This window comes from Pongo pygmaeus, chromosome X (genome assembly GCF_028885625.2).
Source record: "Pongo pygmaeus isolate AG05252 chromosome X, NHGRI_mPonPyg2-v2.0_pri, whole genome shotgun sequence".
NCBI classification, from domain to species: Eukaryota; Metazoa; Chordata; class Mammalia; order Primates; family Hominidae; genus Pongo; species Pongo pygmaeus.
The window spans coordinates 124,631,101-124,643,208 of NC_072396.2; positions in this window are offsets into that span (position 1 = coordinate 124,631,101).

Here is a 12,108-nt window from a genome sequence, read left to right on the forward strand (position 1 = left end):
GAAAATCATTGATATTAAATGTGGTTATTCATATGGTTAGTTAGTTTAAATCTAACATCTTGCTATGTGTTTTCTGTTTATCGCATCTGTTCTTTGTTTCACTTTCTTTCTTTTTTTGCCTTATTTTGGATTAATTCCATGTCATTTATGATTTAAATTTTTTAGCCTTTGTTGGTTTATTAGCATTAGCTCTCTGTTTTGTTGTTTTAGGGTCATTTTAGAGTTTATAGTACACATTTTTAAGTTGTCACAGTCTACCTTAATGTGATATTGCACCATTTTATATCATATGAGAACTTTACAACAGCAGTAAATTTCTATTTCTCCTATTCTAGCCTTTGAGCTATTATTGTCATGCATTTTACTTTTACGTATATTATCAACCCTATGCTGTATTGTTATTATTGTTTTAGCAGTCAATTATATTATAAAAAGATTTAAATAATAGGAAAACCTTTATTTAAAAGGAAGATATATATATATATACATATATATATACATACATATATATTCTTGTCATAAACAGTTCCAGTGCTCTTTGTTCCTTTATGTAAGTCTGTATTTCCACCTATCATTTCTCTTCTGCCTGAAGGAATTTCTTTAATATTTTTTGCAGTATGGATCTGCTAATAATGCATTCAGTTTTTGTATGTCTGAATAAGTTTTTATTTCACCTTCTTTCTTGATATTTTCACTGGATATAAAATTCTAGGTTAAAAATTATTTTTCTTTAAATAATTTAAAAATTTGCTCTCCTGTCATCTCACATTATTTCTGATATTAAATCTATTGTCATCCTTTTACGTAACATATTTTTTATTCTAGTTGCTTTAAGATTGTCTCTGGCACTCATGTGAGTAATTTAATCATGATATGCCCTGGTGTAGTATTCAGTTTTTTGTGTTTTTGAGATTTATTGAGCTTCTTGGATCTGTGAGTTTATAGTTTTCATAAAATTTGGAAAAATTTTTATCTATTCGTTCTTCAAATATTTTCTGTACTCCCCTTTTGGGAATATATATTTGTTTTTTGAGAAAACAAATAGTTTTCTCACAGTTAACCGATGCTTTGCTCACTTCTTTAGATGTTTTTTCTTCTGGATATCCCATTTTGGAGAGTTTCTAATGCTAAATTTTCAAGTTTACTATTTTTTTCTGCAATGTCCAATTTGCAGTTAATCCCATCTAGTATATTTTATCTCATCTCTAGTAACTTTATTTTTGCCTTCTTACATTATCTGTCTTTACTTAACTTTTTGAACATATGGAATATAGATATAACTGTTTTAATGTCCTTTTCTGTTAATTCCAACATCTGTGTCACTTTGGGGTTGGTTTTGATTGATGGATATTTTGCCTCATGATGGGTCATGTTTTTCTGTTCTTTGCATGCTTGGTAATTTTTAATTGAATGCTCAAGGTTGTTGAATTTTAACTTTGAGATATTTGTTGCATTTGTATTCTTATAAATATTCTTGAGCTTTGTTTTCAGACACGGTTAGATACACAGAAACAGTTTGATCCTTTAGGATCTTGCTTTTATGGTGTTTTAGATAGATCAAGAGCACTGTTCACTCTGAGTCCAACTATTCTTCACCATTAATGCAAGAGCCTTTTTAGTACTCTACCCAATGTTCCATGAATTATGAGGTTTTACTAGCCTGGCTAAAGGGAACAGGCACTATTTCCAGCTCTGTGTGTACCAATTCTTTTGTGTGGTTAATTCCTTAGCCTTAAGTAGTTTCCTCACATGTGTCCATCAGTTCTTCTTTTTTTTTTTTATTTGACATTCTTGAGCCATGAGTCCATCGGTTCTTCAGGGGACCATTACTACTCAAAATGACCCTCTGCAGGTTTCTGGAGTCCTTTCTATCTATATTTCCTCTTTCTGGTACTCTGTCTAACAATCCCTAGCCAAGTTGGTCTCCCAGATTCTCTCCCCTTCCTCTTTAACTCACGGAGTTTTCCAGACTCCACTCGAGTTCCTCTTCCCTGTGCCATGGCCTGGAAACCCTCCAGACAGTATGCTGAGTAAACATGGGTCTCACCTCATTTCTTTCCCATTTTTCAGGGATCACTGTCCTTCATTACTTAATGCTCAGTGACTGGAAAACCACCATTTTGTATCTTTTGTCCACTTTCAAAGGTTTTTTTCTAGTGGGAGAGTAAAATTCAGTCTATATTATACCAACCAGGCCAGTAGTGGAAATCTGCTTCCTTTTTCTGTGAAATTTTATTCCCAAATGTGTCAGTCAGGCTTCAATCAGAGTAGCAGAACTACTGTGAGGTGGAATCCACAAGCACAAGCTGGCACCCTCAAGGATGGACTAAAACCCGTATCAGTTCTTGTTTCCTCTGACCTTAACGGTATGGGTATCCTGTAAAAGCCAAGACACTTTGTCACAGAGCCAAACTCACACACCTGGCCCAGGAATTGGAGAAGCTAAAGGAGGATCCAGAGGAAAGTGGAGGAGTTCCAAACCCAGCTAATGTCTTGTGCCAGTGTGGTGAGCCTGCAGAAAAGAGGTAATGTATTCGAGCTCCAAAATGGCTACTGCATCACTTCTGTCCTCCAATTCTCCCACAATAATCTCTCTTGTGACACATCCTAATTACAAACTTAAAGGAAAGAAAATTCTGGGAAATGTAGCTGAACCTAAAGAAGTTTGCCTATTACAAACCTACTACATAATGTATTTTATAATTTAAGCCATTTTGGTGAATAAAATATTTTCCCCATTTCTGTTCATCCCCACTTATTCCTACTATAAGAGAATTTTTTTTATGTTTACCCTGTTTCCAGCAATCTTGACACTTGTATTAACGGTATTGGTATTTATTAATGTCTCTTGCATTTTCTGGATATACACTCACACCAGAAAAAGTTGTATCTTTTTCAGTAGTTATGCTATATCATTCTCTTCCTTTATTGCATTTATCGGAACCTCACAGAATATGTGAAATAATTGTAATAGCATTCCTCTGTAATTTCTGATCATCTTAAAAACATTATTGTTTCACTCTTCAGATTGATATTTGTTGTTAGTTTTAGTAAGGAGTTTTTAGGTAGGTGCTTTCTGCTTCTCTTTACCTTGTGTTTTTATTAAGGATAGTTACTGGATTTTATGAAAACATTTTAAGTATGTTATTAATATGACCCTATGATATTCTCCTTTAATTTATTTTTGTTATGAATTACATCGATGAATTTATTATATTGTCTTTGTATTCCCTGAATATATTCAACATGGTAGTAATTGATTATATCTTCAATATTGTATCATCCAGAGTTCTTTTGACTGCAAGTAACAGACAGCCTAGCTAAAAGTATCCTCAACCATAAAGACATTGAATTATTAAGGAGCCCTAGAAGTCTGAAGCAGGTGGTTGCAAGGTCATTTTAGAGGTTGAATAACATGATCAAGGACCCTAGTTCTATCACTTTTCCATACTGTCATCAGAAGTATGTTGTAATCAAGAGTCTGATTCCATTTTTCAAAGCTTAAATTCTGATAGCTTTTAAAGCTCATTTCCTCCTCTTCTTCTTGTGCCTCACATCTTGGCAAGGTGATAAGAAAGCCTTGGGTCTCTCTCCTTTTGTACTGGCCATAGATTCAAACTATGCAGGTCCCATCCCATGCACAGGAACATTCACTTCAGCCTCCTCCCTCACCACCACAAAAATCTCAGTCCAGTCTCCTTTCCTTGCTTTATCAAGCCACTTACAGATAATCCTGTGATGCCTGCTCTGGTTGCCCCAGAAAGTCTCATTATGTAAGTAATAAACCTTTTATATCCTCTTGATGTGTTGATGGCATCATTAGTCTTGGCATTAAAACCAAATTTTGGATGGCGATCCATCCAGTTTCTGTCAATAATTGGTACTGTTAGCAGGAGGTTGAGACAATGACCACCACTACCAGGTAGCCTTCTCTTGCTTTGATTTGCTAATTGACTCCACTGCCTGGTGGTAAGCATGCACTCCAAGCTACTGCCTGCTGGCTGGCTTGCACTGTGAGTTGTGCTGCTTTGTGCTGGATTTGCTAAGTTCTACTGAACCTCTGTTATAGATGTAACTGACCTAAGTCGGAAGTTTCAATAATCAACTGACATTTAGAAACAGGAGCATGGGACTGGGGCCCTCCTTAAAGTTACTCTGGCTTGTGTGTCTTGGCGCAGACCTGTCTGTGTGTCTTAGAATAAAGCATCTGTCTTGATTCCAGCATCAACTGTGACTGATGCTAGGCTTAGGGGAAAGAGTCTTATCCTAAGACTGTTTTATTATAGGTTTCAACCAAGCATTGGCCACTATTCTATAGAGTGCTCATGGGAAAGATTATACCTTGTGCAATATACAGGCCCACTGGGAGGTTGTTTGTGTGGAGGAAGAGCTGTTGCTATTTGAAGAGCAGTTATCATTTGAATATTTTAATTATTGAGTCTACACACCTGTATTAGTCTGTTCTCCTACTGCTATAAAGAACTGCCCAAGACTGGGTAATTTTTAAAGAAAAGAGGTTTAATTGACTCACAGTTCCACATGGCTAGGGAGGCCTCAGGAAACTTGCAATCATGGCAGAAGGGGAAGAGGCATGTCTTACGTGGCAGCAGGTGAGAGAGAGCGAGTGTGTGATAGAGAAAGTCAGATACTTATAAAACCATCAGATCTCATGATAACTCACTCACTATCATGAGAACAGCATGAAGGACACTGCCCCCACGATCCAATCACCTCCCTCCAAGTCTCTCCCTCAATACATGGGGATTATGGGGATTACAATTCAAGATGAGATTTGGGTGGGACACAAAGCCTAACCATAACATTCCACCCCTGACCCCTGCTAAATCTCATGTCCTCACATTTCAAAACCAATCATGCCTTCCCAACAGTCCCCCAAAGTCTTAACTCATTTCACCATTAACTGAAAAGTCCAAGTCCAAAGTCTCATCTGAGACAAGGCAAATCCCTTCCACCTAGGAGCCTATAAAAACAAAAGCAAGTTAGTTATTTCAAAGATACAATGGAGGTACAGGCATTGGATAAATACTTCCATTCCAAATGGGAGACATTGGCCAAAACAAAGGGGGTACAGGCCCCATGCAAGTCTGAAATCCAGTGGGGAAGTCATTAAATCTTAAAGCTCTGAAATGATCCCTTTGACTCCATGTCTCACATCCGGGGCATGCCGATGCAAGAGGTGGGCTCCCATGGTCTTGGGCAGCTCTGCCCCTATGGCTTTGCAGGGTACAGCCTCCCTTCCAGCTGCTTTCACAGGCTGGTGTTGAGTGTCTGTGGCTTATCCAGGCACACTGTGCAAGCTGTCAGTGGATCTAGCATTCTGGGGTCTGGAGGATGGTGGCCCTCTTCTCACAGCTCCACTAGGCAGTGCCCCAGTGGGGACTCTGTGTGGGAGCTCCAACCCCACATTTTCCTTCCACATTGCCCTAACAGAGGTTCTCCATCAGGGCTCCACCCCTGTGCCAACTTCTGCTTGTACATCCAGGCATTTCCATAGATCCTCTGAAATCTAGGTCGAGGTTCCCAAACCTCAATTCTTGACTTCTATATACCTGTAGGCCCAACATAAAGTGGAAGCCATCAAGGATAGGGACTTGCACCCTCCAAAGCAATGGCCTAAGCTGTACCTTGGCCCCTTTTAGCCACCACTGGAGCTGAAGTGTCTGGGATGCAGGGCACCATGTCCTGAGGGTGCACAGACAAGGGGTTGCCTGAACCTGGCCCACAAAGCAATTTTTCCCTCCTAGGCCTCCAGGCCTGTGATAGGAGGGGCTGCCATAAAGATCTCTGTCATGCCCTGGAGACATTTTTCCCATTTTCTTGGTGGTTAACATTTGGTTCCTCTTTACTTATGCAAATTTCTGCAGTCAGCTTGAATTTCTCCCCAGAAAATGGGTTTTTCTTTTCTATCACATCATCAGGCTGCAAATTTTCCAAACTTAGGCTCTGCTTCCCTTTTAAACATAAGTTCCATTCCAATTTCAGATAATCTCTCTCAAGTTCAACATTCCACAGATCTTTAGGCCAGGGGCAAAATGCTGCCAGTGTCTTTGCTGGGAGAACCTCCCCAAAGCATATTTAGTAATCTCACACACACACACACACACACACACACACACACACACACACAGAAAAGATAGAAAGACAGGCAAGAAGATGGAACGAAGGAAGGAAGGAAGGAAGGAATCTGGATACAAGGGAGGGCTCATAATATTGAAATGGAAGTCTACAATTTGACCCAACTGGAAATTCAAAATTTACTTAAAGAATTTATGAAACAGAAAGATAAATGTGCACTGAATTTCTTTTGCACCTCTACAACATAGCTTATGGATTAACTTTAATATCTGCTAAAACACACCAATTGGCAAACCTTCATGGCCTCAATCAATACTTGGGTTCAAATTACAGTAATACCTGGGGATCCTTCTAAATTTGAACAACACACCCCCTATAATATTCAGGGAGTTACTGAACATAAAAATAGAGGACAAACAGTTATGCCCCACTTTAACTATCAAAAAAATTGCCTTGCCTAAATTCCCCAAGATTATAGTACCCATTGCCCTAAAAATCCCATAGTGGACATGGATGCTCTGACCCAGTGGGTAATAAATTAAAACTAAGTTTTTGGCACTTACAAATTGGCTTTAAAATGGGACCACATGGACTTTTCCATCTCTCCCCACCACCACTAAAATATTTAATAAGGTCCAGTGTAAAATAAAATAGGGCCTTCAAGGATTGAAACACATTATACAAGGCTTATTTAGAAAAGGAGTGGTTGATACCACTGCTCCTGCTTACCACAATCCAATTTAGCCTGTTCTTTCTTTCTTTTTTTCTTTTTCTTTCTCTTTCTTTTTTTTTTTTTTCTTAAATTACTGGGCTTCAATAGCCTGCTGTTAAACTTGGAAAAAATGAATGATGTCTCACAGTAGATTAGTGCAACCTCAATGCTGTGGCCTCATCCATTAAGGGCCTATACCCAAAATTATTTAAGTTACTGACTACATCTAATCAGAAACTGATAAATATTTTGCTGTAATAGATATGGCTAATATATTCTGTTCAATGCCTATTTTAACACCCTCTCAGCTCCAGTTTGCGATCACCTCCTAAGGGACACAATATATCCATGGGGTACTTCAACAGCCTTGCCATTACACACAATCTTTGCAGATACAATTTTATCTGCTTCAAACTTTTCCATGGGCACAGTTATGACATTATATTCATGATATCCTCTTCTGATGATATTCATTTCACACACTAAGGACATACAGTTACTCATAAAGGAGCTCAAAAGAATGGACGGGCCGTTGACTTACACAATACAAGGCTCCAACAGATCTGTAAATTCCTGAAAATTATTTGGAAACCAAGGGTTACCCCGTACCTGGCACTGTCAAGAAATAGCTATAGACCCTCTCAGCCCTTGCAGTGTTAAAATAAGCCACAAACCTAACATCTTTTAGGTCTTTTGAGTTCAGAAGGCAACGTACTCCTCCCTTACGAATTTTACTTAAGCCCATCTATGTGGTTATTTGCAAATCAGCTCACCTTGATTGGGCACTCCTCCAACAAAAGGTTCCAGATTCTGTCTAAATTGCAATACAACAGCCCCTCCTGTTAATGCCCCTCCATCAGATTCTTTTCATGGTATAGGTGTTAGTAACCTCCTTTTGTGCCTCCTGGAGTCTCTGGACCACCCATACTGTCCATACATTGCCTATGGGCCAAAAAAACTGCCCTCCCCAGCCCTGTGCTGTAGGCCATTTGAGCAGCAATTGCTAGCTGCATACTGGACTTTCCAGAAATAGAGGTCCCACATGCCTTGAGCCTATGGCCCTCCATACCTAGATGCCCACTATGTATTGAGTCATGGAAGCAGCACCCCGGAAGCTTGCAATGGCCACCAAGTACTCCTTACTCCCAGATGGAACCAAACCTAAACCCAGTGGCATATCCCACCTTCAGGAGGGTGTGGCCTCCCTTGTACTCAGTTCCTTACCAGATGTCATGGTGGTAGAGGAGGTCACCCTTCTACAAGACCTCTTGGCCACCTGAGGCACCCTCTAGGATCAACTAAATGAATGGCAATGGGAGTTTGTATACTTTACAGATGACATTGTTACCATTACATGTGATTGGTATTCACTGAAGCTACTGTTTTTCATCCCTTTACCAGGACATCCCTGATAAAAGATGAGACTCAAGGCCAATACAATTGGCAAACTTCAGTCAGGCATCTTAGTGCTGTTTTCTATGGCCAAAGATCAGCCCCACCTGCACCATTTTACACACTTTCGGGCCATTGTCAATGGTCTCACTATTTGGTCTAGCCAATGGCAGCAATAATAATTTCTTGTCCAAGGAGTCCCTCTTTGAGGTAAAGAACTGTGGTAATATACTGCCTCATAGATATCCGAAATATAAATCAGGGTAGCACATACCTGTGCATATACTGAAGCAATACAAAACTTCATCAGGACAATCCTTACGCTCTTTGTAGTTCCAGACATTACTGATAGTAGTTACCAAGGGACTTATTTCACTTCTCAGAATACACAACACTGGGCTCTGAAACAAGGCATTCAATGAAATTTTCACCTTCCTTATAGGTTACAGGCTTCAGGCTTTATAGAGTCCCAAATGGCTTATTTAAACAAGTTCAAATTCAATTAAATGAAGCATGTTATATTTTTGTCATCATTCAAACATCAGGGGTAAATTATAATGAAGAGCCTGACTCCATTTTTTGATGTTTGACTGCTAACAGCTTTTAAGCCTCACCCTTCACTCTCCCCTTATGCCTCACATCTAGGCAAGTTGATAAGAAAGCCTTAGTGCTCCCTCCTTTAGTGCCAGCAGGTGTTTCAAACCATACAAGCCCCTGCCCACACACAGATACCCTTACCTGAGCCCCATCCCTAACCATAATTAAAATTCCAAGCCAGTCTCCTTTCTTTGCTCTCTCAAGCAATTTTTGAATCAACTTGTGAGGCTTATCTGCTCTCTCCAGAAAGCTGCATTATATAAGTAATAAACATTTTTGTACCCTCTTAGTGCATGTGTGGTACCATCAGTCTTGACCTCTGAACCAGATTTGGGTGAGGGTTCACCCTGTTTCTGCATGATGGTCACAACATATGTCTATTATGTCTCTTCTCATGGTCTCAAGGTAACTCCTGCAGCTCCAAACAACATGCCCTTATATACTTGCATCACAAACATAAAGGATTGGGACGCATGGTGAATGGATTTCACTTTATTAGTCCTCTATCTAATCGCAAAGGAAAATCTTTCCCCGAAACCCACCCAGAAAATTTCCTGATGTATCTTATTGACCATCACAGGGTTACATGTCTACCCCTAAACCAGTCACTGACAAAGAATAACATTGCCTGAAACCAATCATGAGGTGCTACCCAGGGCTTGCCACTCACTGAGCAATGTGTAGGTTGTGTTAGCAAAAGAGTGGGCTTTGTTGTTGGTTATTAACCAACAATATCTGCCACAGGAATGTTGATACAGTAACTTTACAGATATTTTATGTAGAATTTTGCAGATGTGTCAGTATATTTTGTACTGTATTATTTTATACACTATTTTTCTGATTGGCTGTTAAAATTGTGTTGGCTTCACAAAATGAACCTGGGAGTTGTCCCTCTTTTTCTATGGTGTGGAATATACATCTTTAACTTATAATGTACATCTTTAACTTATCATAATATACCTTCAAAAGTTATACTACTTTATGTATAATGCAAGAATCTCACAAGGAATTGCTCTTGGGTATTAAACAAAAATAACATAGAAATGTCAGTGCCATCTCTTTGCAGCTATACTTATAAATAAGATGGGCCAATAGCATTTTTTTTGATAGTATATTTTTCTCATTGGGTGTGATTATAGCTACACAAAATTATCTGGGGAGTTTTTCATATTTTTCAATGGCTGAAATAACATACATCACCATAATTATCTGATTTTAAAGGTTAAATCCAAATTAACATGGAATCATCTTTGCACTTTCAATGACTGACTGTAACTATGATTCTAACATTTGGAGTGCCCCAGGATTCAGTCCACTGTTTTCTACTCATCTCTATATGACTCTCTTCTCCCTTGGGGGTCTCATTCAGGTCCATCGTTGTTAAATACCATCAATAGATTTCCAAATTTATATTTCCAACACAATTTCTTCCCTGTGCTCTAGACCTTTAAATCCCAGAGGGCCTACTTGATATCTCTACCCTGGTTGCTAAGAGACATCACAAACCACATCTCTGAAACAGTACTCTTGGGCTGGACATGGTGGCTCATGCCTACAATATCAGCACTTTGGAAGGCCGAGGTGGGAGGACTGCTTAAGCTGAGGAGTTTGAGACCAGCCTGGGCAACATAGTGAGACCCTGTCTCAAAAAAATAAAAATAGAAATAAAAATAAATTTAAAACTAAAAAATATAAAAATATATAAACAGTATTCTTGCTTTTTCCTTTCTTTTCCCAATCTTCTCCATCTCAGAAATGGTACCACCATTCACCCACTTGGCTCAAACTTAAAAACTATAAGTCACCCTTATCTCCTTTCTTTTTCTCAATCTTTACACCCCCTTAGCCAAACAATCTATAATGCCTGTCAAGTTTACTTTCAAAATATATTCTCAGCCTCTCCCCAGATGAACACCATTCCAAATATTACTGGAGTTGGTGTTCATCTCCAATAACACCACTTTAGACTAAACCAAATCTTGATCATTACTTGCTTTGTCAGTTGCAACAGCTTCCACACTATTATCCCTATTTACATTCTTAATCTCCATATAATCTCTATTCCATGCCACATTCAGAGTAAAATGTTTCAGATCTGATGACGCTATCACTAAAAAACAAAAAACAAAAAACAAAACAAAACACTACAATGTCACCAACTCACACCTAGAATAAAATTCAATCTTCTTACTATTGCTTCTGAGGCCGTGCAACATAATATCTTTGTTTATGTATGTTGTCAACATCATCTCATTCCACTCTCTTCCAAACTTATCATGCTCTAGTCACACTAAGATCTTTTCTTTTTTTCTTTCTTTCTTTCTTTTTCTTCTTTCTTTCTCTCTCTCTCTCCTTCTTTCCTTCCTTCCCCCCTTCCTCCCTTCCTCCCTTCCTTTCTTTCTTCTTTTTCCTCTTCTTCTTCTTTTTTTTTTTTTTTTGAAACAGCATCCTGCTCTGTCACCCAGGCTGGAGTGCAGTGGTGTGATCTCAGCTCACTGCAACCCCACCTCCCTGGGCTCAAGCCATCCTTCTCCCACCCCAGGCTCCCAAGCAGCTGAGACCACAGGTGTGAGCCACCACGCCCAGCTAATTTTTTGTATTTTTAGTAGAGATGGCTTTTCTCCATGTTGCCCAGGCCGGCCTTGAACTCCTGAGCTCAAATGATCCGCCTGCCTCAGCCTCCTAAAGTGCTGGGATTACAGGCGTAATCCCAGCCGTGCCCGGCTGAGATCTTTTCTATTCCTTGGATATTTGAAGCTTTTTCTACACAAGACTTTTGCTATTGGAGTTCTAGATCTCAGCTCAAATGTCATCTCAAAGAGACCTTCCCTACGTGCCTTATATACAGGGGGCAATCTCAATTCCCTGTAGAATCCCTATCTCTCGTATCAACTTATATTATCTTGATAGCACATATTACTATTTATTTATTTATTGAGACAGGGTCTCACTCTGTCACCCAGGCTGGAGTGCAGTGGTGTGATCATGGCCAACTACAGTCTCAATCTCTTTGGCTCAGGTAATCCTCCCACCTCAGCCTCCTGGGTAGGTGGGACCACAGGCACACACCACCATGCCTGGCTAGTTTTTGCATTTTTTTTTTAAGTTAGAGACAGGGTTTTGCCATGTTGCCCAGTCTGGTCTTGAAGTCCTGGGCTCAAGTGATCTGCCCGCCTTGGCCTCCCAAAGTGCTGGGATTACAGACGTGAGCCACTGCTCCTGGCGGAGTATTGTTTTCAAGAACGATGAGATTCTATTGAATATGTCCATCTTTAAAAGGAAAATTTGCCCAATTGCATTTAAGTTTACAA